Source organism: Phascolarctos cinereus, unplaced genomic scaffold, assembly GCF_003287225.1.
Source record: "Phascolarctos cinereus isolate Bilbo 61053 unplaced genomic scaffold, phaCin_HiC Scaffold_5;HRSCAF=322, whole genome shotgun sequence".
Classification (NCBI taxonomy): domain Eukaryota; kingdom Metazoa; phylum Chordata; class Mammalia; order Diprotodontia; family Phascolarctidae; genus Phascolarctos; species Phascolarctos cinereus.
In genome coordinates, this window is record NW_027555958.1 from 76,399,465 (window position 1) to 76,427,164 (window position 27,700).

Genomic DNA, 27,700 nt, shown 5'->3' on the forward strand with positions numbered 1-27,700 from the left:
AGCTTATTCTACTATGGTGCTTCACCCTTGTCTTTCTGTCTCCTCTAGAGGCAGCTGGGTGACAAAGCAGATTGAGTGCTGGGCCTAGAATCAGAAGACTGGAGTTCAAATCCTTCAGATGTTTACTATCTGTGTGATCCTGGGCAAGTCATTTAACTCCAGTTTGCCTCAGTTTCCTCAACTGTAAAATAGGTATAATAATAGTGCCTCCCTCCCAGGGTCGTTGTGAGGCTCAAATAAGGTAATATTTGCAAAGTGCTTATCACAGAGCCTGATTGATACATAATAAACACTTAATAAGTGCTTATTTCCTTTCTTGCTCCCTTCCTCTTATCTCCCACTAGTTAGGAAAGCTGGAACCTCCTTGACCTCACAGTACTCTGCCTATGGATCTCTTTCTTTCCTTTAGTGACATGACTCTACCTTATTTTCAGATGCAAAATTTTAGCTTTGATAGAGCATGGGCCCTGTAGTCAGGAGGACCTGAGTTCAAATCCGACCTCAGACACTTGATACTTACTAGCTGTGTGACCCTGGGCAAGTCACTTAACCCCATTGCCTAGCCCCCCCCCCAAAAATAGCTTTGTAGTATAATTATTACAGAAACAGCTCTGTCTCCATGCTCCTTCCTTCACTACATCCTAGTTCTCCAGCCACTCCATGACCATCTACACCATTCCTGAGGCTGTTTTTCTCAGCTGGAGCCAGCTCAGTCCAGCAGCTGTGTGAGAACAAATTGTCCAATTTTCAGTGTGAGCGTTTAGACCTTAGAAACCAGCAAACACACAAATTAGGGCTTAATTAATTGCTTTGGTGATTGCCTAGACTGAAGAAAGTGATGGAGAAAATGATATTAATGTGGATTAAACTTAAAACCACCATCTATATGCCCTCCCAGCCTTCAGTACACACTGCACCTTCCTTCCTACCATCCTCAATGCCTGAGCATGTCACCACCTCTCTGAATTTCTTCATCTATAAATGAAGGAACTAAAATAAATGACTGCTAAGGTGAGCAGCGAGGTGACACAGTGGATAGAGCACTGGACTTAGAATAAGGAAGACTCATCTTCCCAAGTTCAAATCTGGCTTCAGATACTTACTAGCTGTATGACCCTGAGCAAGTCACTTAACCCTGTTTACCTCAGTTTTCTCGTCTGTAAAATGAGCTGGAGAAGGAAATGGCACACTACTGTAGTATCCTTGCCAAGAAAACCCTAAAATGGGGTCACAAAGAGTTGGACACAACCAAATGATAAAAAGGTGAAAGTCTTATGATCCTGCTCTCCCCAGATCAATCAATCAATCAATCTGCCTTTGTTATGTACCTATGGTGTGCCAGGTACAATGGGGATACAAATACAAAAATGAAACAGTCCTGCCTTCAAGAAGTTTATATTCTTCCAATTCCTATCCAGCTGGCCAGTTCCAGTTAGGTAACTCAGCTCCTCCTCCACTACTCTTCCTTCTTCTCCCCTTCTCTCCCTTCTCCTTTCCTCTTTTTTCCTCCCCTTTCCTCCCCTCCCCTCCCCTGAGGGTGTTCTGCCCAAAGGAAAGCAAATTTTTATGTCCAAAAGATGCCTACTTGGGGTTTACTGGCTAGATTTCTCTCTCAAAGACCAAGCCTTAAACTCAATTTACTCTGGGTCTCTTGGATTGGAGGACAGTAGGTCCCTGCCCAAGCACCACTTAATGGCTATTTTTTGGGTCCTCCAGATTCAGAGTGAATGTAAATAGCAACTGTTTCTCTTTTGGCCAGCAAGTTTGAGGGTCTTCCCCTCCCAGTTTGACTTTTTTTTTTTTAATTAAAGGGGCCATCCCTTGACTCACTTCTTAAAGAGGCCTATTCACTGGATGGGCATTGCCTCACTCAGAGTGAGACCCTGAAAAGACATTAGCTTAAAAGGGCCAGGGTCTCCCACTGCATCCTGAACCATCTTCAGTCATACTGATGAATATCTGGCCACTGGACCCACATGGCTCTGGAGGAGAAAGTGAGGCTGGTGACCTTGCACAGCCCTTCCTCACTCAAATTGAAGTCAATCACAAGTCATGTCATCATCTCCTTGATGTCATGGACCTCTCTGAGAACAAAGCACAAAAAAAATTCTCCCAATTTCTAGTACAGGGCATTGCACATCGTAGACACTTAATGAATCTCATGGACCTGGGAGGGTGGAGCCCAGATGGCAGAATAAAAGCAGTGACTTGCTTGAGCTCTCCCCCAAACCCCTCCAAATGCTCATAAAAACTGGCTCTAAACAAATTCTAAAGCAGCAGAACCCACAAAATGACAGAGTGAAACAAATTTCCAGCCAAAGACAGCCTGGATGGTTGATCAGACAGGTATATCATGCCGGGCATGGAGAGGAGTGCAGTTCAACTGTGGGCACACAGGCCACAGTGAACCTGGAGCAGGCCTCAGAGGACTGAATTGTAGGCAGCTGTGGTGGTTTCCAGACTTCTCAAGCCATGAAGGCCAAAGACAACTTAGAAGGTCAGTGAGAAAAGTCTGTGTCTGCGGTGGTAATGGAAGAGCTCGGGGTCTTAGTTCCTGTTCCCGAGCTTGGCCCCAGAGCGTTGGCTACCTCCTGAGCTTCCCGCCCACAGACTGAGGGGGAATCAGGTGGCTGATCAGAGGGGGATTGCAGGGATTGCTCTGCTGGTGCAGGATTCTCTTGCTTTGCCCATGCTTGGATCTGGGTCACAGTTCTGGGTGGTGATCCTGGGGCAAGGAGGAGTGCTGGCCTGGTGGTGGCTGTGGAGAGAAAACCCTCACAGTTCCAAGACATAAAAGAATGCTTGTGGTCACTCATAGACCAGAGCACAGGAGAGGAAAGGAGTAAACACCTTGCCCTTGATCATAGCACCTTGGAAGAACTGATAATGTACAGGCCCCTAGGAGTATCTCTGAAAACAGCTGTATAAAACCCCTGAAGCTTGGGACAGTACATTCTCCACACTGGAAACAGACTCCTACCTTAACAAAGAGTTTATAACTCAAGTAATTGGCTGGGATTATGAGCAAGCAGCGCAAAAACAGTCAGACTATATTATCTTACTTTGGTGAAAAAGAAGATCAAAATGTACAACCAGAAGAAGACAATGAAACCAAAGCTCCTACATCCAAAGCCTCCAAGAAAAATATGAATTGGTCCCAGGCCATGGAAGAGCTCAAAAAAGATTTTGAGAAGCAAGTAAGAGAAGAAGAGGAAAAACTGAGAGTGATGCTAAAGGAGACCCAAAAAAAAATGCTGAAGAAAATAACACCTTAAAAAATAGCCTAACCCAAATGGCAAAAGAGGTCCAAAAAGCCAATGAGGAGAAGAATGCCCAAAAAAGCAAAATTGGCCAAATGGAAAAGGAAGTCCAAAAGCTTACTGAAGAAAATATTTCCTTAAATATTAGAGTGGAGCAATTGGAAGCTAGTGACTTTATGAGAAATCAAAACTTTGTAAAACAAATCCAAAAGAATGAAAAAATAGAAAGCAATATGAAATATCTCATTGGAAAAACAACTGAGCTGGAAAATAGATCCAGGAGAAAGAACTTAAAAATTATTGGACTACCTGAAAGCCATGATCAAAAAAAGAGCCTAGACATCATCTTTCAAGAAATTATCAAGGAAAACTGCCCTGATATTTTAGAACCAGAGGGCAAAATAGAAATGGAAAGAATCCACTCATCACCTTCTGAAAGAGATCCCCAAAGGAAAACTTCTAGGAATGTTGTAGCCAAATTCTATAATTCCCAGGTCAAGGAGAAAATATTGCAAGCAGCCAAAAAGAAACAATTCAAGTATTGTGAAAACACAATGAGCATAATGCAAGATTTAGCATCTTCTACATTAAGGGTCCGGAAGGCATGGAGTATGATATTCCAGAGGACAAAGGAGATAGGACTACAACCAAGAATCACCTACCCAGCAAAACTGAGTATAATACTTCAGGGTAAAAAATTGTCATTCAAAGAAATAGGGGACTTTCAAGCATTCCTGAGGAAAAGACCAGAGCTGAATAGAAAATTTGACTTTCAAATACAAGACTCAGGTGAAACATGGTAGAGGTAAAAAGGAAAGAGAAATCATAAGAGACTTATTAAGGTTGAGATGTTTACATTCCTGCATGGAAAGATGATATTTGTAACTCATGAGTCTTTTGTCAGTATTAGGGTAGTGGGAGGGAAAAACATTTATATATATATATTATATATATATATATATATATATATATATATATATATACACACACACACACACACACACACACACACACACACACATAGATAGAGGGCACAAGGTGAGTTGAAGATGAAGGGGTGATATCTGGAAAATAAAATTAAGGGATGAAAGATGATTATACTGGGAGAAGGAGAAAGGGAGAAGTAGAATGGGGTAAATTATCTCACATGAAACAGACAAGTGGTGAGAGGGAATGAGTGAATCTTATTCTCATAGGATTTGGCTTAAGGAAGGAATAACATACACAATGGGGTATGGAAATCTATCTTACCCTACAGTAAGGGAAGGGGACAAGAGAGCAGGGGGTTGATAGTGGGGAGGACGGATTGGGGGAGGGGATAATCAAAAGCAAACACTTCTGAGGAGGGACAGGGTCAAAAGAGAGAATAGAATAAATGGGGGGTAGGATAGGATGAAGGGAAATATACTTAGTTTTTCACAACAGGACTACTATGGAAGTGTTTTGCATGATTATCACATCTATAACCTGTATTAAGATGCTTGCCTTTTCAATGAGGGTGGGTGGGGAGGGAGGAAGGGAGAAAATTTGTAACCCAAAGTTTTAAAAACATATGTTAATAATAAAAATTTTAAATTTAAAAAAATTTTTTTAAATGAATCTCATGAATGAATGAATGTATATGGTTGCAGAATGTATGACTAACCTTCCAAATAATGAAATATCAGTAAACATTTCCAAGCAAATGACACTTTGTCATCTTACTGTAATATAAGAAAGCTGGTGGCATCTTTTATGCCCTATATACCAAAGAAAATAAGTTTAAGCCAATTCTCCTAAATTAAATGGCGTATTTTCCTTTTAATTATTTAAAAAGTAGCTAAATATACAATACAAAGGTTTATGGACATCATGGACAAATAGACATATCCAAGAGAAAGTGTGGCATAAAGGAAAGAACACTAAATTGGGAATTGAGAAAGATTTGCATTTAAAACCCACCTCTCACAATTATTGTGTGGCAATGGGGCAAGTCATTTAACCCCTCTGAGCCTCAGTTTCCTCAGATGAAAAAGGGGAGGGCATCTATCTCCACAGTGTTGGGATCATCAAATGAGCTGTGATCTGAAAAGTATTGTATATAAGGGGCAGTTAAGGTGATGCAGTGGATAGAGCATCAGCCCTGGAGTCAGGAGGACCTAAGTTCAAATTCAACCTCAGACACATGACACTTACTAGCTGTGTGACCCTGGACAAATCACTTAACCCAGAGTGCCTCATCAAAAAAAAAAAGTATTACGTATATATAAAAGAACTAAGTAAATGTCAGCTATTGCTATTGTTAATTCTGCTACAGACTCACATTTTTGAAAGGCAAAATGAAAAAGAGTACTGGATTTGGAGTAGAAAGCTCTAGGTTTGAATCTTGGCTTGGTGACTCATTGGCTATTTGACTTTGAACAAGTTCCTTATCTCTCAAGGTCTTCATTTCCTCACCTGTAAAAGAAGAGGGCTGGAATCTATGACTGTAACCTTAGACAAAGCACTTAAGCTCTCTCTGCTTTAGTTTTCCCATTTGTAGAAAAAGAATGAAGTTTGCTTTATACCTCCCACGAATTTTGGAGCTAGAATAAGCCTGAGAGGTCATCTACTTATCCCCATTTTACAGATGAGGATTCTGAGGATCAGAGACATTGATTGAGCGACTTGCCTTTTTGAGAAATGAAAGAGTTAAGTTTCCACATAAGTGGATAAGAAGTCAGCACAGATAGGCTAACTTCTCAGTGGGGCCGGGGTAGGGGGGGAGTGATAACACAATTCTAGGTACATAACGTATGTTAGGCGTGGGGAATATAAGGAAGACTGTAACCCAGAAAGATTAGGACCAATCCTGATCCAAAAGGGAGGAGTTAGGCAATTACTAACTATAAAGCTTGCCGTATCTTCTTTTACCGAGTGCATTTCTCTCCTTCCAAGGAGGTGCACCCGCTTCTCCCGAGAATCGAAATGACGCACTTCAACCTCTTTAATAAAAAGCCTCTGAGACACCAGCCTTCGGAGCCTAGTCTGGGGTCATCTTTATAACACCTTTTGCCATGCAACCAGTCCATAGGAGGCAGGATTGAAGCCCAGACCTCTCCTGATTCTAGGTCCTGTGTTCTTTTCACCGTTCTCCTCTGCCAACCCTAGAATTTAGAAAACATGAGAACAAATAAGATGCTAAGCAAGAATTAATTTTATTTACTTTTAAAGTCACTGTGTATAATGAAGGTTTTGTCATAGGAATGGGGAATGGGCTTGTGATTTCATCAGCAGCAGGAACTGTAAGGTAAGGAATTTCTCTCTGCCAATGCACTTAGGCAAATTGTAGTAACTGAGAGTTGCCTAGAGTCTGGAGAGGTTATGTGATTTAGATGTGGGTATCCTATTGAGTATGTGACAGAAACATGACTTGAATCTAGTTTTTCCTGCCTTCCAGCCTAATTCTCCATCTACCACACCACACTTCCTCTGATGGGTGAAAAAAAACATGCAAACCATTATCCTTTATGAATAGAGCCTTTATTTATGTTATATCAATGATTACTATGGTCCTGGCCAGGAAAGCCATAATTATAATATTTGTATCATAAACCTCCGTTTTCAAATGTTTATAATTTTTAGCCCAAAGTTTTTGTTGGTTTTTGGTTCTTTTTTTCTCTGTTTGGGTCTTAGCATTCTCATGAATATTCTCTGGGGATCTTGGAAATGTTGGTATGTATCCATTTGGCTGTTCAGTGATTTGTTAGAGTGTGGGAAAAATGTGTGGTTATTTCAGGTTATGACATTCAACTGTTATTTTCTTTTCAGGTTTGGCTCACTCACACACAGTAGCACTTTTAAAATGCAAACCAACCCCCAGGACATGGGTTCATCGGTTAGAGATGGAAGGGGCCTCAGAAATCTTCTAATGCAACCCCTTTAGACAAGGAAACTGAGGACCAAAGAGGTTAAGTGACTTGCCCAAAGTCCCGAAAACAAGCTCGTAGCATCTTAGATCTAGAGCTGGAAGGATCTGTAGAAGTCAATGAATCCAAGCCCACCTTATTCTAGATGAGGAAACTAGGGCTAGAGACATTATATCATTTGACCAAGATGATAAAGGTGATAGGTAGGAATCCAGGACTCCTGACTCCAAATACCAAGCCTTTTTACACTGCACAACACTATTTTTGCTATCTTGGAAGAAATGTAATTCAAAATGAAATCATGTACATTAAAAATAGGAATAGGAACAGAAGTTGTGATTTCCCTGATATAAAAACTCAGAGCACTCAGAGATTAAGTGACTTGCCCAAGGTCATACATACTTGCCCAGGGCCATTCTAGAGGTTAAACATATTTTAAACCAACAAAGAAGTCTTCTCAGGATTCTCTGAAAACACTTTTTAGCCATTTCTTACAGAGCAATAATATTCCATCACATTCACATACTAAAATGTGGTCAGCTACCCCTCAATTAGTAGGCACCCTTTAACTTATAGTTGTTTTTGGATTTTAACCCCTTGTTCAAGATCTACCCTCCAAAGATCAATTTTGTTTTGCTTTCAACTATTTCCTCTCTGCCATTATCCTCCCTCTAAACAACTCCATCCCCATCCTCATCCCTTTTCCTGTTGAGTTTGATATATCTCTTCGCCAAACTCTCTATCACCCTTGAACTTAGACTAATGTGGGCATCCTTTAATTCACCATAACAGAATAGCCCTCTTTCCCAGTGAGATTGTGTAGCTACCGTGAAGATTTGCTTTTCCCACCACTGAAAGGCTACATTGGACCTTTTATTGTTCTGGGCTTTTTAGCTGAGCTGTAAAATATTCTAGCTGCCCAGTGCATGGAGAGAGGTCCAGAGAAACTCGAATGAGCCCAATAAGAGATGAGCAGAGTTTAATTGTTGAAAAATGAGCTATTATAGGATCATCATTAAAAATATGGGGAATGGTCTATCCCAAAGGAAACTGGCTGCTGTTGTACTTCCCTTTTCATAATAAGCCTTCTTATATTTACGTTTAGATTTAGATCTAGAAAGGACCATAGAGGTCATCTAGTAAGGACATCAGAAATTAGACATGACATCTCTCTCTCTTCTTTGCAGGGGTGGAAGGCTTTGGTTATGGAATAACTACCAATACTACCAAACTCAATTACTATGTTAGTGAATTCTGCTGAACTGCCTTTGCTCACTTTTACATTCTTTGTTACAAAGGATAGGTCGATGAGAAAGGAAGAGGAGAAGGGTATATTTTGAAATTAAGATTAAAAATATATATATATATTTCAATAAAACTTTTTTAAAAGAAATAAATTGTGGCAGTGAACCATTTTGAAAAGAACTAAAAGAGGTATTCAGGTGTAAAAAAAAGGAAAATTTCTTATTACATAAAATAAGATTTATTTCTATCCTTTAAATCTAAAAGTAAGGATTAAAATCCTTGTAAGGGGGAGGCATAGCTTTAAAAGAAATCTGTGGATACTCATTCCTTCCAAATGGAAGACTTCTATTTGTACATGTAGCTGCTCTTGGATATGTCCCCTTAGATTTGCCAGAAGTTTATCTTGACTCAGTAAAGATGTTTCCTTTTCTCATGTACTGGGATATAATCAGGTATCTTTCCTCAGGGTAAAATACAGCAGAAGAACCTATGTATTGATCTTTCTCTTTATCTTCCTCCTGATCCTTCCTCAGAAAGATCCCTCTTCATAATAAAAGCTCACATGTCCATAACATCTTCAAGTTTACAAAATATTTGTTATCCTTTCAATTTTGCAGGTAAAGAAAGTAAGGGTCATAAAGGCTGGATTGTAACATGACTTGGGCAATTAAGTTGAGAGTAGAGGAGAATCTTATACATTGCCCTCTGGTGGGGAAGGAGAATCAGAGACCACCAGGTCAGGAGGCTGCTGCAGAGAAAGTCTAGTGTGGGGAGCAGGGTCGGGTAGTACTCACCCGAGTGTTGCCATTAGGAAGGAAGAGCTCCATCTGGCAATTTCTTTTTTAACTAATTGTTCTGGCTAACTAGGAACTAAGCTTGATTGTTTCTACAACTGTGAATGTGTCAGCACCTTCTGCATTTCAGTAACCTTAGGCAAAGTCTGGGTCACTCCACCCTAGTTATTTCTGTAAAGAGGTCGAGTCACTTGTCCAACGTCATAACCTGTAAGTGTTGGCAAGATTCAAATCTAGGTCTCTGTTGACTGCATGCTCTTTGCACTATACCCCACTGCCTCAGTGTAGTACTTTTTTTTAAGCAGCTGATTTGAAATTTTTTAAGCAGCTGATTTAAAATGGAAGTTTTAGAAACGTGATGGTTCCTGGTGCTACAATCACTACAGGGATTAAAACTGAGTCCTTCCCGGAGAGATGAGGGCCCTTGCAGTGAACCAGTAACATGCAACATAACAGTCTGACTCCAAGCTCTGTTCTGCTCCTGATTTAACAACAACAAGTTTGATATTCCCTTAAACATAAGCAAAGGTCAGCCAAACACAGGAAGACAACCAGCCCCATCCCTTTTCCCTTTCCCCCCTCCCCTTCCTCTCTTTAGTTCCCCTATCCCCAGAGGATGGACCCAGCCTTTCCCAAGAGCTTATTCTCAGAACTTTGGTCTCCCACAGTGGAACGTGCCACCGATATGGGAATAAAGCTTTCTAGTCAGTAGGGAAAACCAAAAATACAAGCTCAGATCTTTAATAAATTCCTATTCTCTCTTCCTGACCCAGTTCTTTCTGTCTTTCTGCCAGGCTTGTGGCAGAAAGTCTGCTGTTACTGCAATTACTGTTCCAAATAAAAGTCAATCCTTCCTGGGAGGAGCCTGAAGGAAGCGAATTAGATTTGTCAGCAGACTCTGCACTCAAAATCTCTGAACATTTTTTGAGGTTCTCTACATTTTCTGCCATCAATTTAGTCCCAAATGAGACTTCCCCACCCCCACCCAAAATGTTGGAAAACAGGTTCATACATATTTCAAAAGCCCCAACACTGGGAATCCCAAACATTGATAATGTGATTGGTTAAGGAGCCAATTGAAACAGAAGTGAATTTGCAAGAAGGAAAAAAAATATTAAATCCCTACTAAGAAAGTTATTGGCATTTCATTTCATTACAGGAAACCCCAGAGCCTATAAATAGAAAGGAAATACTCATACCCTCCACCATTATTCTTACCATAACCGTGGTAAGAGCTGAAGCAAGCTTTCTGCGCTCCATAGTGAAGGAGGGGGAAAGAGGAAGGGAGTGAATGTTTCTGCGACGCAGTTATTTGTTAACCTGAATGACTGGTTCTAAACCAAGGATCACAAAAGAAAGGTTCAAAACTCATTTCAAAACAGTCAATGTACTTGAGAGGAAAGCGTATTAATGACCTTTCTCATTAGCTGTTGCTCCAACAAAGATGTGTTCCAGCGGTATCCGATGCTTCCTTCCTGTCAGGGCCTCCACCCAAGTCAATTTTAAACACTCATGCTGTGTTATAGCCAAACCATTGCTAAGGATATGGCTGAGTTAAACTTTGAGGACATTGTATTTACTGTTTATTAATATTCTCTAAGTTTAATCTTTGTGTGTGCGAATATCTGTGCATGCAATAATCACATTCATTTTTACCAAGTTAGTTATATGGAAATCAACAGAAAATGTACTTTATGAAATCAAAGTAGCTTAATGACTACCAAGGTGCTTAACTAACCATCCATTTCAATAACAATAATAATTTCATACCTCATTAACACTTAAAAAGGTAACCAAGAGAACCCCAGTGTCTACTAGCCTCTAAGTCTCTTTCTATCTATACAAAAAATTTTAGAGTAATTTATACATCCATTAAGGACATGACTGATGATAAGGGTAATATAGGGATCAGAAAGGCGAGTGGTATTCCATAGTGGATGACATCTTCACCATCACACAATAGATTGAAAGATTTAGGGAACACAGGATCTCACCATTGCTTGTTGGCTATAAAAAGCATTGGATTTGGTAAAGCAAAATGCCATTTTTAAATGCATACATTAAAATTATACAAGATTCAGTGAAAAACAGAATAATAATGATAACTTTAAGTGACACTGATTACTGATGCGCTTAACAATTTTCCTTGCCACAGTCATGGAGGTGATCCAGCATAGACTACAAATGCAAGAAGTATTCTCTGTAGGTGGTGAAGTCCTCCATATGCTCCTGGTTTTGGATGCCATACAGCAAGTTATATCAAGTACTAGGACATTTCAGAGTCTCCTAGACAAGATCCACAATCACTCAAAGGAATTTAACCTAACCATCCACATACAAAAAAAAATGGATAAAGAATGTCCGTTGTCCAGATTATGACATGAAAATACAGATAGATGGATAACCCATAGAGCTCTTCCATATATGTCTATATATGAGTGTATATACATATGTATACATATACAATACATATGTGGGTATATGTATACATACATGTGCATAATCTCTTGCATAGATATTGGAGATGGAAAACAAAATGGGTCCATCATTAAACAGAAAGAGGAAGAATGGTTGGTTTGACCGGGAAATTATAAAAAATCTTTAATGTTAAAAATTGTTTTAATGTGTTTTTTTTTAAGTTTTGAGTTCTAAATTCTATTCCTTCCTCCCTGTCCTCCTCCCTCCCTGAGATGGTAAGCAATCAGATATAGGTTATACACATGAAATCATGTAAAACATTTCCATATTAGTCATTTTGTACTAAAAGACTAGAATAAAAGAAAGAAAGTGAAAAATGGCATGCTTCAGTCTGTATTCAAACAATATCAGTTCTTTCTCTGGAGGAGGATAGCCTACATCATCATTAGTCCTTTGAGATTGTGTTAGATCATTGTGTTGCTGAGAATAGCTGTCATTCACAGTTCTTCATCAAACAATATTGCTATTACCATGTACAGTGCTCTCCTTGCTCTGTTCACTTTGCTTTGCTTCAGTTCATGTAAGTCTTTCCAGCCTTTTCAGAAATCATCCTACTTGTCATTTCTTATAGCACAATAATACTCCATCACAATCATATACCACAGCTTGTTTAGCCATTCCCCAATTGATGGGCATCCCTTTGATTTCCAATTCTTAGCCACCACAAAAAAAGCTGCTATAAACATTTTTGTACAAATAGGTCCTTTTCTCCTTTTATGAATGTCTTTGGGATATAGACCTAGCAGTGAGATCGCAGGATCAAAGGGTATGCACATTTTTATAGCCATTTGGGCACAGTTCCAAATTGTTCTCTAGAATGGTTGGATCAGTTCACAACTCTGCTAACAGTGTATTAGTGTCCCAGTTTTCCCACATCCCTTCCAACATCTATCATTTTCCTTTTCTGTCATATAAGCCAATCTGATAAGTGTGAGGTGGTATCTCAGAGTTGTTTTAATTTGCATGTTTCTAGTCAATAGTGATTTAAAGCATTTTTTCATATGACTATAGATAACTTTGATTTCTTTGTCCAAAAACTGCCTGTTCATATCCTTTGACCATTTATCAATTGGGGAATGACTTGTATTCTTATTAATTTGACTATGTTCTCTATATCTTTGAGAAATGAGGCCTTCATCAGAGATACTTGTTGCAAAAATTTTTTCCTAGTTTTCTGCTTTCCTTATAATTTTGGTTGCATTGGTTTTGTTTGTGCAAAAACTTTTTAATTTTATATGATAAAATTATCTATTTTACATTTTGTAATGCTTTCTATATTTTCTTTGGTCCCAAATTCTTCCCTATCCATAGATCTGACAGATAAACTATTCCACACTCTCCTAATTTGCTTATGATATCACCCTTCATGTGTCTAAATCGTGTACCCATTTTGACCTTATCTTGGTATACAGTGGGAGATGTTGGTATAATTATTTTCTATCATACTGTTTTCCAGTTTGACCAGCAGTTTTTGTCAAATAATGAGTTTTTTGGATCTTTGGGTTTATCATATACTAGATTACTGTGGTCATTTACTATAATGTAATTTGTACCTAATCTATTCCAATGGTCCACCACTCTATTTCTTTGCCAGTACCAGATTGTTTCAATAATTACTGCTTCATAATACACTTTTGAGATCTGGTACAGATAGACCACTTTCCATCACATTTTTTTTCCATTGATTCTCTTGATATCCTTGATCTTTTGTTCTTCTAGATGAATTTTCTTACTATTTTTTCTAGCCCTATAAAACAATTTTTGATAGTTTGATTGGTATGGCACTGAATAAATAGATTAATTTGGGTAGAATTGTCACTTTTATTATATTGGCTTGGCCTACCCGTGAGCAATTAATATTTTTCCAATTGTTTATATCTGACTTTATTTGTGTGAAAACTGTTTTGTAGTTGTGTTCATATAGTTCCTGGATTTGTCTTGGCAGGTAGACTCCCAAGTATTTTGTGGTCCACAATTATTTTAAATGGAATTTCTCTTTCTGTCTCTTGTTGGTGGACTTTGTTGGTAATATATAGAAATGCTGATGATTTGTGTGGGTTTATTTTGTATCCTGCAACTTTGGTAAAGTTGTTAATAATTTCAAGTAGTTCTTTAGTTGATTCTCTAGGATTCTCTAAGTATAACATCATATCATTTGAAAAAAGTGAGGGATTTTTTTACTCGTTTCCTATTCTAATTCCTTCAATTTCTTTTTCTTCTCTTATTGCTTTGGCTAACATTTCTTGTACTATATTGAATAATAGTGGTGATAATGGGCACCCGTTTTACCCTTGATTGTATTGGGAGGACTTCTTGCTTATTCCCATTACAGATAATGCTTGCTGATGGTTTTAGATAAATATTACTTATCATTTTAAGGTAACCTCCATTTATTCCTATGTTCTCTAGTATTTTTAATAGGAATGGGTGTTGTATTTTGTCAAAGGCTTTTTCTGTATCTATTGAGATAATCATATGATTTCTGTTGGTCTTGTTATGGGTATGGTCAATTACACTGATAGTTTTCCTAATATTGAACCAGCCCTGCATTCCTGATATAAATCCCACCTGGTCATAGTGTATGATCTTTGTGATATAATGCTGTCATCTGTTTGCTAGTATTTTATTTAAAAATTTTGCATCAATATTCATTAGGGAAATTGGTCTATAATTTTATTTCTCTGTTTTGGCTCTTTCTGGTTTAAGTATTAGCACCATATTTGTGTCATAAAAGGAATTTGGTAGGATTCTTTCATTGCCTATTTTTCCAAATAGTTTATATAGTATTGGGATTAATTATTCTTTAAATGTTTGGTAGAATTTGCTTGTTAATCCATCTGTCTCTGGGGATTTTTTTTTTTAGGAAGTTCATTGATGGGTTGTTCAATTTCTTTTTTTTTTAGACTGAGTTATTTAAGTATTTTATTTCTTTTGTTATTCTGAGTAATTTATATTTTTGTAGATATTCATCCATTTCATTTAGATTGTCAAATTTATTGGCATATAATTGGGCAAAATAGTTCCTAACAATTGTTTTAATTTCTTCTTCATTGGTGGTGACTCCTTTCATTTTTGATACTAGTAATTTGATTTTCTTCTTTCCTTTTTTAAAATCAAATTTACCAATGGTTTATCTATTTTATTGGTTTTTTCATAAAACCAGTTTCTAGTTTTATTTATTCAATTATTTTCTTACTTTCAATTTTATTAATATCTCCTTTGATTTTCGGGATTTCCAATTTGGTGTTTAATTTGGGATTATAAAATGTGTTCTTTTTCTAGTTTTTTTTTTAGTTGTATGCCCAATTCATTGACCCACACTTTCTCTATTTTATTGATGGAAGCATTTAGAGATATAAATTTTCCCCTAAGCACCACTTTGACTGCATCCCACAAATTTTGGTATGTTGTCTCATTGTTGTCATTTTCTTTAATGAAGGTACCAATTGTCTCTATTATTTGTTCTTTGACTCACTTATTTTTTAGGATTGGATTATTTAATTTCCAATTAATTTTTAACCTATCTTTTCATTGCCCATTATTGAATTAATTTTTATTATGTTATGAGCTGGAAAAGATGCATTTACTATTTCTGCTTTTCTGCATTTGGTTGTAAGGTTTTTATGTCCTAATACGTGATCAGTTTTTGTGTAGGTGTCATGTACTGCTGAAAAAAAAGGCATATTCCTTTCTATTCCAATTCAGTTTTCTCCAGAGATCTATCATATCTAACTTTTCCAAAATTTTATTCACCTGCTTAACTTCTTTCTTGTTTATTTTTTGGTTAGATTTATCTAGTTCTGAGAGAGGAAGGTTGAGGTCCTCCCTAGTATAGTTTTATTGTCTATTTCCTCCTGTAACTCATTCAACTTCTTAAAAAATTTAGATGCTATACCATTTGGTGCATATATGTTTTGTGTTGATATTACTTCATTGTCTATGGTCCCTTTCAGCAAAATATAGTTTCTTTTCTTATCTCTTTTAATTAGATCTATTTTTGTTTTTCCTTTGTCTGAGATCATGATTGCTATCCCTGCTTTCTTTGCATCAGCTGAAGCATTATAGATTCTGCTCCAGACCCTTACCTTTATCCCGTGTGTGTCTCTGTTTCAAATGTGTTTCTTGTAAAGAACATATTATAGGGTTCTGGTTTTTAATCCTTTCTGCCCCCTTTCTGGTCTGTATCCTTCAAAGTGTAAAGGATAACTCCAGGCTTACATGCAAAGACTTGGCTTCTTCTTACTAAGTGCTAGTTATGTAAAAGACTATCACAAATAGTGAATAGCAGCAAATAAACCTATTTATGCAACCAAGTAGCAAACAGAATTGGAAATTTTTAACAGATTAGAATATGCCAGACAATACGCAGAGCAAATGAACTCTCCTAGAGGCTTAATCAACAAAGAGTGCTTCATCTCATCCAAAGGCAAATTCTAAAGTCTCAAAGGAGGCAAGCTGAAAATCAGAGACATATTGAGGGCTTTTGCTTTCCTCAACATGTCTGCCTTCCAAACTCTTTTCTCTTTCTCCATGAGTCTCTCTCCCAGATGAGAGTATGATTTGTGTGTCCTCTCTCAAAGCAGGAATGAAGACTCTCTCTTCTCCAAAGCTCTCACTCCAATTTTACTTCTTACCTAGGCACTGAAGTGATCATTTTATCCATCCATCTGGAATCATACCTAAGTAGCACCCAAAAGATATTTTCTAATCCAGGTTACAATTAGCTTGCAAGGGGAATGTTTATTCTACTTAAATGGAAACATCTTTTCAAACAATTAATAAATATTATTTTATATATACTTAATAGACAACTATAATTAAGTCTAATTTATGCGGGTCTGCTAAGAATTTTTATTAGGTGATATTTTGTTAAGCTTGCCCAAGTTTCTATGCATACTTCAAAGTAATAAAATCTTATTTTATTAAAAATATTCTGAGAATAAGACAGGAGAAGGAGTGAATAGAGAGCTAGGTTCAGAGCCAGGAAGACCTAGATTCAAGTCCTACTTCTGATACATACTGGCCACATGACCCTGGGCAAACCACTCACTGCCTCAGTCAACTCTCTAGGATTCTAACTTGTGGAATAGGTAAGATTTGCATTGGTAGAAGGAGTTTCCTCATTAGAATTCCTGTACCGGTGAAATCACAGGTCTGGTCAAAACAAACAAAAGTCATCTGTAATTTAGCTTTTCAGTGATCTATACTGTGCTTTCTTTCCCAGTGAGTCTGAATGAGTGGACTTTTCCCCTAGGCATTTTAAAAATAATATTTTATTTTTTTCCAATTATATGTAAAGACAATTTTAACATAAATATTTTCTTACAATCATGCTTTATTATATCAAATTGATTTCACTTGATGAATTCATTACAGTTGGAGATTCCAATGAATTTTAAAACTTACCAGATTTTGTTTACTTGACAAGTCACGCATTAGTACAGCACTTCCAGTAACATTCATTTTTTTAAAATTTTCAGTTCCTTTTTAAAAAAAAATTTAGTTTTCAACATTCACTTCCATAAGATTTTAAGTTCCAAATTTTCTCCCTCCCCCCACCCCAAGACAGTGCATAATTTGATATAAGCTCCACATATACATTCATATTAAACCTATTTTCACATTAGTCATATTGTAAAGAAGAATTAGAAACCATGAGAAAGAAGAAACAACAACAACAACAACAAAGCGAGCAAATAGTATGCTTTGATCTGCATTCAGACTCCATAGTTCTTTTTCTGGATATGGACAACATTTTCCATCATGAGTCTTTTGGAGTTGTCTTGAATCCTTGCATTGCTGAGGTAAGTTATCAAAGTTAGTCATTGCACTATGTGGCTGTTACTATGTACAATGTTCTCCTGGTTCTGCTCACTTTACTTTGCATCAGTTCACGTAAATTTTTCCAGATTTTTCTGAAATCTGCTTGCTCATCATTTCTTACCACATAGTAGTATTCCATTACATTCATCTATCACGCCTTGTTCAGCCATTCCCCAATTGATGATCCTCCTTACTCCAGAATTGTTGTTCTAGCCACTCTACCACCTAGCTGCCTCCAAAACTTTTCAAATCTGACTACACCTTACCTTTCCAGAATTATTACTCCCTTCCATACTCTGCCTTCCGACCACACTCACCTATTTGCTGTTTTCCGTACATGGTATTCCAATTCCTGCCTTTGCAGTGTCTGTCCTCCATGTCTGAAATGCTTTTCTTCTACATCTTTACCTCTTCTTGTTGTTCAGTCATTCAGTCATGTCTGACTCTTCATGACCCTATGGACATGGTCCATGGGGTTTTCTTGGCAAAGAAAACTGGAGTGGTTTGCTATTTCTTGTTCTAGCTCATTTTATAGATGAGGAACTGAGGCAAACAGGGGTTAAGTGACTTGCCCAAAGCCAAATAGCTAGTAAGGGTTTAAGGACAGATTTAAACTCAGATCTTCCCGATTCCAAGCACAGTGCTCTACCCACTTTGCCACCCAGCTGCCTCATCTTTATTTCTGGAACTCCCTATTTGCCTTTAAGGTTTCACTCGAGTGCTATCTATTGTAAGAGGCCTTTCCTGATCCCCCAAATTACTACTGCTCCCCCTCAAATTACTTTGTAAATATGTAGCAGGGGTGATCTAGGGAATCTTTGATTTACTCAGCTGGAGCACCTCCCATGGAGTTGGACACAGGCCCTGGCTCCTTGCTGAGCAACGCTTGCTTTGCTAGGATGACAAAGGCAACTATGTCCAGTGAAAAGGCCTACACCAAAGATGAGTGGAACCTAAGAATGAGCAGGCGGCCTCTAGTTGTGAAGATCCATCCTCTCTGTGGCCTATAAAAGGAGCAAAGAGAACTCATTCCACTTTCTTTCAGTACACTTTCCCAGGGTTTGCAGCAATGGGAGGGGTTGGCGGGCAGATGGAAACTTGATCTGACATTGGATTGGATATATGGGGTGAGGATGCCACTGAGGCTATGAGCCATATGGAAGTTCAGAGGAAGGGAAGGACGGAGAGAAAGAATGAATTCTATTTTAGGTATGTTGAGTTCCTTATCCTAATGGAATCATAGGCCCAGTCCCTATACCAGGGGCAGGGCACCTGCAGCCTCAAGGCCACACATGGCCCTCACGATCCTCAAATACAGCTCTTTCAGTCAAAGGGCTGCACTTGAGGACCTAGAGGGTCACGTGTGGCCTCGAGGCTGCAGTTGCCCACCCCTGTGGCCCATCCCCTAACCCAAGGCATAGGCCTGCCCATATTGCTCTTTGTCCAAAAAGCATGTTTAGTGGTTTACTCTAGGATTAAGTACAAACTCTTCAGCCTGCTATGATTTGGCTCCAACTTACCTTTCCAGCCTTATTTCACATTTTCCCCCCACACATATATTCTTCATTTCGGCTAGACTGGACTAATAATTATTTCTGAATCTCCACCTGACATCTGATGTCTCCTCCATGCCCAGGATGCAGTTTCTTCATTTCTGCTTTTCAGAATCTTCTTCCTTCAAGGTCCAGCTTAGGAGCTACCTTTACACCAAGTCTTCCCAGGCCATTCCTTACCTACCCACCAAACACCTTAATCCCTCAGCTAAAAGCACATTCTCCCTTCTTAACTTTCGTAAGGTGCTTTGTCTGGATCTCACCTTTACCTCTATCACAATCTTAACCTACCTGTGTATATATCACCATCCCTTAGAAGAATATAAGCTCCTTGACAGCAGGGATTGTTTCAATTTTTTTTCTATCTCTATACCTCATCCTAACACCTAATATGATGTCTTAGGCAAAAGAGGCACTTTAGAAACGCTTGTTAGATTGAATTGACTTCAAGCTGGGAGGTATGGCCATCGCTTAGGAGATTAAGTTCAGAATTCAAAATGATCTTGGTAAATTTGAGACCAAGACATAGGCGAATCAATTATGCCAAGGAGATATGTGAAGAAGCAAAATCAGGAAAGGAATGAATGACTAGCCATGCGTGAGTATGCAAAAAAAAAAAAAAAAAAGAATTAGGGCCCAGGAATTAGTAAGGAAACATGCACGAAATAATGCTTAAGCATGTCTAAAATTATATACATAATCCATGGGTATATAAACGGGAAGCATATATTCTTTGTAGGCCTCAGTTTCTTCGTCTGCAAAATAGGAGGATTAGGTATATTCTAAGGTCTCCTTAGCACTACAGTTTGGGATCCTATGCCTCTGTGAATTGTCACTGTGATGCATTGGAATGACCAATGGATTTGGAGTCAGATGACCATAATTTGAATCCTGCCTCTGCCACTTACTATCATGTGACTTTGGGCAAGTCATTTAAACTTGTTTCCTTATCTGTAAAATGAGGGGATTAGACTTAGATGGTCTCTAAGGTATCTTCCAGATCTAAATCTGTGATTTTACCCCAGAAAGCTCTGAAGTTTTCACATTCCCTGGTCTTTGCCTTTAAATAACATTCAAGAATGGCCAAAATTTTCAAACCTCAAAATCACTATTGTTTTTAAAAGATTGCATAAGACAAGTTTTCAGGGAAACGTTTATTACTGGATTCAGTTCACCAAACAGGTAGTTAGCACCTGCTGTAGCAGGCCTTGGGAGATCTGTTTTTAATTATATTCCTCACTTTTTCTCCTTCTCTTCTGTTCCCATCAACCCATCCCATTCCCAAGCTGTAAAAACCAATTTAAGTACAGATCTTCATGGGAACCACAAAGAAAAAATTAGGTCCTTTGACATGCAAACTAAACAAAAATTTAAACAACAATAACAGCAAAAAAAAAAAATCCAAATAATAAAATCTACATTAAAGGGAAGTGTATGTGTGTGGGTGGGAGAGGAGCAGCATTAATGCTTTAAAACAAAATTTTGAAAAATTCTGCATGGATGAAAGGGTTAATAATGTTTGCCAAGTTCAGAAGAGTCCTACATTCTTTCTAAATGAAGCAACATCTCTAGCATCTGACTTTGCTGGTGCCCCTTGATATGCCTGACCTATGGTTTCTAACAAGGGTCTGATTTTCTCTCCCTGTCTTTTAACATGACAGGCAAATTCACAATCAGTTTGAAGAAATGTACTAGCTCAAACCTTAGAAATACAGGATCACAGAATTAGGGTTAAAAGAGACCTTAGAGGTCATCTTGTTCAATCTCTTCATTTTTACAGGGAAGAAAACTGAGGCCCACAGAGTTGTAAAGCGATTTGTCTAAGGTTACTCAGAAAATGCAGAGCTCAGTTGGGATTTGAACCTAAGTCCAATTCCAGGCTAATTGAAACAAATGTCATGTGATTCAAAGGTGTACATGGTACAAATGAGAGGCAGCATGGTGAGCAAAGGGTTGGACATGGAATCAGGAAGGGCTGGGTTCGGTCAACAAGAATTTATTATGTGCAATGAACTGTGTTAAACAGCGGAGACATATGAAGAACAGTTAAAAACAAAACCAAAGAACTCCACAATTCCTGTACATTGAGGAATGTACAATTTAATGTACATTTTTCTTGTCTGTTTTATGAGAGATAATTTATCCTATTCTATCTTTCTCTTTCTCCTTCTCCCAGTATAATTCTCTTTCACCCCTTAATTTTATTCTCCAGATATCACCCCTTCATCTTCAACTCACCCTGTGCCCTCTATTTATCTATCTACCTATATATATACATACATATAAGTTTTTCCCTCCAACTACCCTAATACTAACAAAGGTCTCATGAGTTACAGATATCATCTTTCCATGCAGGAATGTAAACAGCTCAACCTTAATAAGTGCCTTACTATATATCTGGGTAAGCACAGCTATATACAGAGTGTAGGAAAATAATCAAAAAGGGGCAAGCATTACCAGCTGGGAGGACCAGGAAAGGCCTTCCGCAGAAGGTAGATTTAAGCTGAGGCTTGAAGAAAGTCATGGTAACTATGAGGCCAAGGTTAGGGGGCTGAACACTCCAGTCCTGGGACGAGAGATTGCAATACCAAGGCTAGGAGGTAGGAGTATTCAAGGAGGAGAGTTCAAATCTCACCTCGAACACTTGCTAGTTGTGTGATCAAGAACAAGTCTAGGCCTCATTGTCTTCATCTTGAAAATAAAGGGGTTAGATTTGATGGCTTTTAAGGTCCTTTCAGCTCTAAATCTATGTCCTGTGGCTTGTCTTCTCAAGCTCAGGGCCTGTTTCTCCTTTACCCAAACCATGAAAAACATTGGCCTAGAAATTGGGAAACCTGGGTTCTTTCTAATCCTGGGTCTGCCACTGCCTAGCTAGCTGTACGGCCTTGGACAAATTGCTCCATTTTCTCCAAGATTCCATTTTCTTTTCTGTAAAACGATTGGGTCTTCTAGCTCCAGCATTTCTTGGCTATCAGTTTAAAGAGCTTCTAAACCCTTGGGGAGCATCTTGTGTCTTGCACTATCCCCAGTGCCTGAGTTCAATAAATACCTATCTATGATGATACTATTTGGACACAGATTTGGGAACTGTGTTATCACATCATGGTAACCTCTCTTTTCTAGGTTTAGTCTTTGTTTTTGCATGAATTTTAAAGTGGATCTTATTTGTTAATGTATCTGCTATACTCCCTCTAAAGGTAAGAGCAAAGAACACCATTATTTGTTTTGACAAATGACTTCTAGAAGCAGCAGATAATAATATTATAAGTGGATGTGTATTATAATAAGGAGATACAGCACCGGGCTTACAGTCAAGAATACCTCAGTTCAAATTCAGCCTCGGACACTTACTAGCTGTGTGCCTCAGCATCCTCGTCTGTAAAATGAGGATGATAACACCTACCTCCCAGGATTGTTGTGAGGATCAAGTGAGATAATATTTGTACTTAGCACAGTGCCTGGTACGTAGAGATCACTATATAAACGCTAGGTATCATCATCAATCATCATTATTTTATTGCTCTACAGTTTTCACAGTGAAGGGATGGACTAGATCAGGGGTGGGGAGCCAGCAGTCTTGAGGCCACGTGTGGCCTTCTAGGTCCTTGGGTTTGTTTGGCCTTTGGACTAAGTACAAGTTTTATAGAAGGCTTTTCCCAATCCCCCTTAATGCTAGTCCTCTCCCTCTGAGATTATCTCCAATTTCTCCTGATATCTTGTTTGTATATACTTGTTGTTTGAATCTTACCTCTTCCATTAAATTATTAATTCTTTGAGAGTAGGGACTGTCTTTTGTCTTTTTTTTTTATCCCCAGTGCCTAGCGGTGTCAGGCACATCGTAGGTGCCTAATAAATTCTTATAGACTGATAAAAAAATTACGTTTACTGACCTCTAGCTGAAATTTAACTTTTCCTTCCATTATAAAAAATTTTTAAACCCACATTATTATGGATCCCACAGGGGTCCATAGGCTTCACCAGACTGCCAAAGGGATCCATTGTACAAGAAAAGGTTAAGGATCTCTGCTCTACAAAATTGCATTTCTTACTTCCTCCTGACCAACCTAATTCGTTTCCCAGAAATGCACAGGATCATAAAATAACAGAATCACAGAATTTAAATCTTGAAGTGATCTTAGAGGTCCTCTACTGATATTACTGATGATATATTTAATACCATTTACATGCACAACAGTTAGTCATCATGACTATTGAATGGTAGAGTCAAAGGAACTGGGTTCATATCTGGGTGCTGCTACTTACTCAAAATGACACCTTTGAGCAAATCCCTTCCTTCATTTCCCCTGGTCTCAGTTTTCTCCTCTGTAAAATGAGATTTAGTCGGGATAACCTCTAATGTCCCTTCTAGTTCCATCTATGGATTCTCTGTGAGACCCATAAGTCTTTTCTTTGACTTCTTGCAGTTTTTATTCTTCTGAGATGGTAGTATTGCATGATTTGCTGTTATATAGGATTGCTAGGAGAATACTGATACTTAAAAACATGAGCTTTCACATGGAGGGAAGAAGAGGAGAGAGGTATTTAGGATTAATGAAAGAACCACTGTGAAACTGACCAAATTTGATCTAGCCCAATCTCCTGCTTCCTTTTTTGTCAATGTCTATTTCTAGCACCTGATCAAGATATTAATTTCAATTAATCCTAGTGGACTAACTCAATGGACTGTCAGAATCAAAACAATCAGTGTTTTTCATCCTGTTTGATTTTCCAGTGAGGATGGTAAGATAGTTCTATATACATCTTAGTAATTTCAGGGCATCTTATCCTTACATCAAAAGTTAAGAAGAATGATAGCATATTACACCATTGGGTAATTAAAACCATTTTCTATTTTGGGAGAGAGTTGCATATTTATCTTACGTGGTTGCAGATTTGTTCTCATAAGTATTTAGTATCCAAGTAAGTGATCCAATGTTTGAGTTTTCAAAAAAAAATTAATTTTTGAATGAGGCCATTCATTAACAAGGCTTTAAAATGTGCTGTGTATCATCCCATTTTAAGGTCTTGACTCAAGAAACCCCCTTTGAAGTGAGGAATAGGAGGAGTTCCAGGAAGTCACATGGTCTGCACCTTAACCTGAGAGATTTCTTTGAACCTTGTTCACTATGTCCTCAGTCTTCTTTTATCACTCAGCAATGTAATCTTGTCCAGAGACCCTGGACTGATTGGGAAATGCTTTGAAGATAGAAAGAAATGATACCCAGGTCTCCTGATAGGGTCCCTGGACTGCTGCTCAAATGAGGATGAAACTCTCCTTCTAATGAACACAGTGAGGCTGGCATGTTTGCAATCTCTCTAAAATACGGTCAGCAATAAGAAAAAACAAAACAAAACGACCATATCTCAGGTTTCACATCCAGTGTCCAGGAGCAAACATCTGTACTTTTTCTTCTTAAACATTTTTTTTAAAAAGAAGGTTGCTGACCTCTGTTCTGTGTCTTTGATAAAGTGGATGAATGCTAAGCCTGACTTAATTTCACATTCAAAAAGTTTAACTACTTTGGCTAGGGCTTGGGAAAATAAAGTATGGGAGGTAAAATCCATGGCCTGTTAAGGTAAAGAGAACACCCTTGCTATACGTGGAGAGGGAGAAATGTTTATCCAGGACTCACTACTTAGGATATGCAGACTTTTATTGTCTTTTAAATTTACTCTAATGTTTCATCTTAATTATAGCAGAAGGTTCAAGTACCTACAGAAGGAAAGAGGGCTAACCAGCTGCCACAAATCCTCCTCTGCAGCATGAAGATTCTCTTTTCTTACAGGACTATTTGGATTCTATACCTCAGAGTGGAAAGAGAACTGAATCGGAAGGCAGAGGATCTGGGTTTGAGTATCAGCTCTCCCATTTCCTACTTGTGTGATATGAGACCTTTGGGCCTCAGTTTCCTCAGCTGTAAAATGAAGGGGGGGTGGCCTGGATCAGATGAAAAGAGCTCTTTTAGCTATAAATCTAAGATCTGTCTGCCATATGTAGTTAACTTAACTACCCCAAGACCCCCAGGCTGTAAAGAAATGAAAATCATATCTGTCTCTGCAGCAGCGATGGGTCTCTCAGTTCCCTTTTCTTTTCTTTTTCTTTTTCTTTTTTTTGTCTTCCCTAACCACATATTATGTGTATAAAGCTAGTTGCTTAGATAACTGTTAGGTTAAAGTCTTCCTTTCTCTCTAACTGTGGTTCGGGCACAATTCTAGGGGTTTGGGTCTTTTTACAGGCCAGATGGATTTTGGACCTGAGCAGAGCAAACAATCAATGAGCAAGGAACACTCTTAGGCAGCTCAGGCTGTGCTGGTAAATGTTTAATAACTAGTTCTCTACCCAAAAAAAAAGTATACATAACACACTTTTAGCATTATTAACATTTTCTCCATCACTTTCTTAAGTCTAGATGACCAACAAAACAGTAGCTCAAGCCCAGATTTGTAGCCTTTACTGATTTCCAAGATATAAATGCTCACATTGAAAATTTAAGAATCAGCTGTTGGAAAGCAGGTCCAGTTGGCTCCAATTCACAGGCCGAAGAGATCTACTGACCAGCTACGCTTCCCAGTGACTTCCGTGGGCCATCACACCCTTAGCAATGAAGGCATGCTCCTCCGAGCTACAGATCTGCCTAAGCACTCATTCTCAGATATCCTCACCCCAGCCTAGTGTTTAATCCACATGACGTTAGACAGATGGTGTGGAGAATAGTAACTGCTCCCCAGCTGATTTTATCCAGAAACCTCTTTCTCTTGACTAGTCATCAGCAGTACCTGCCGGGGAGCCCATTTTCAGTGACCAGATCTTTTGCACATCATTTAAATCCTGCAGTTGCTCTGATAACACTATTATGTGTTAATGTAATTCTCCAATTCTTTTAGTGTATTTCCTGCCGTCTCAGTGACTCACGCCTTGGTATTTCCCTGAATTTCTGTGATGTGCTCCCAGGGTGCTGTAAGTCATCACATTGATGGTGCGGATCCCAGGAGCTAGCTTTAAGTGTCACGTCACCATGTGTCCAGTGAAAGGAAGGTCTTTTATGTGTATCGGCCTTGGGCCGACCTAATGTGATAATAAAAAAAGGAGCTTTATCAAATTCATTATCATACTGCTGGAGTAGACAAACACCACAGTGTCAAGTTGAAAGAAAAACGCTCTGAAGATTAGTCTTTGGGAAGCTCGTTTGAATGGATGCAAACACATAAATATGCATGTGGAACTTCTATTTTCTGAATATATGGATGCATATATGCATTTATATGTATATATTATATATGTATGTATATATTTATATACGTGCATTTAAATTAAATGTGCTTACAGTTCCTTGTACCTCAAAAAATATTATTGCTTTTTCTTATAATACAGACATATAAAGAAGAAGGAAGCAAGCATTTATTAAGCACCTACTGTATGCCAGGCACTGTGCTAAGTGCTTTACAAATATTGTCTCATTTCATCTTCACAACAACCCTGAGAGGTGGGTACTATTATTGTCCTCATTTTACAGAGGACAAAACTGAGACTCCAAGAGTGATTAGCCCAGGATTACCCATCTGGTAAGCCTCTGAGACTGAATTTGAGCTCAGGCTTTTCTGACACCAGGCTCAGCACTATCCATGACACCGCCTAGCTGCCTCTAGGGAAGGGTATGGCATAATAGAAAGAACCCTGGATTAGGAGCCTTAATCTTAGCCATGTGACCTTGGACAAATCCCTGTCCCTCTCTGGGGCTCAGTTTCCTCATCTGTAAAATGAAGATGCTGAAGTAGATCAGAGGTTCTTTTTTTTTGTGTCATGGATCCCTTTGGCAGTCTAGGGAAGCCTATGGACCCCCTTAGAAGCAGCTGGTGGCACAGTGGAGGGAGTGCAGGTGCTGGAGTCAGGAAAACCTGAGTTTAAATCCAGTTTATTAGCTGTGCGACCCATAGTAAGTCACAACCTCTGTCTGCCTCAGTTTCCACAACCGTAAAATGGGGATAATAATAGCACCTACCTGCCAGGATTGTAGTGAAGATCAAATGTAATCATATTTGAAAGAGCATAGCAGAGTGCTTGGCACATAGTAGGTGCTTAATAAATGCATATTTCCCTCTCATAATAATGGTTTTAAATGAATAAAACAAAATAAAATCACAGGATCACAAAGCAACCAAAGATTAGTGAAAATAAAAATGTTATTTTTTTCCCCATCAAGTGCTCAAAGACCCCCTGAAATCTAACCATGGACCCCCTAGAACCCCAGGTTAAGAACTAGATTAGAAGATCTTTAATGTCCCTTCTAGCTCTAACAGTTCATGATATCCCTCCTGCCTCTTTGTAGCCCTCCCCAAATTACTACTCATAAAATGGCAGAGACTGTTCTGATTTTATCTCTGTACCCTCAGTACCTAGCACTGTGCTTAGCATATTTTTGTTGTTGTTTATTGCTCAGTTGTTTCAGTCATATCCAATTCTTTGTGACCCCATTTGAGTTTTTCTTGGCAGAGATACTGGCGTGGTTTGCCATTTCCTTCTCTGGCTCATTTTACAGATGAGGAAACTGAGGCAAATAGGGTTACATGACTTACCCAGGGCCACACAGCTAGTAAGTATCTGAGGCCAGGTCTGAACTCAGGAAGAGGAGGCTTCTTGTCCCTAGGTCTGGCACTCTATC

The 27,700-nt window shown here is 38.5% G+C and overlaps 1 long non-coding RNA gene across 1 annotated transcript; it reads right to left on the minus strand.

The window, feature by feature from the left end:
* Positions 1-5,030: 5,030 nt before the first annotated feature.
* LOC144457899 (uncharacterized) lies at positions 5,031-10,500 on the minus strand. The gene is made up of 2 exons (XR_013487497.1): positions 10,405-10,500; positions 5,031-6,385 (listed from the first exon to the last, which is right to left on the minus strand). It is a non-coding gene; the product is annotated as an uncharacterized LOC144457899 (long non-coding RNA).
* Between the last annotated feature and the right edge of the window lie 17,200 nt (positions 10,501-27,700).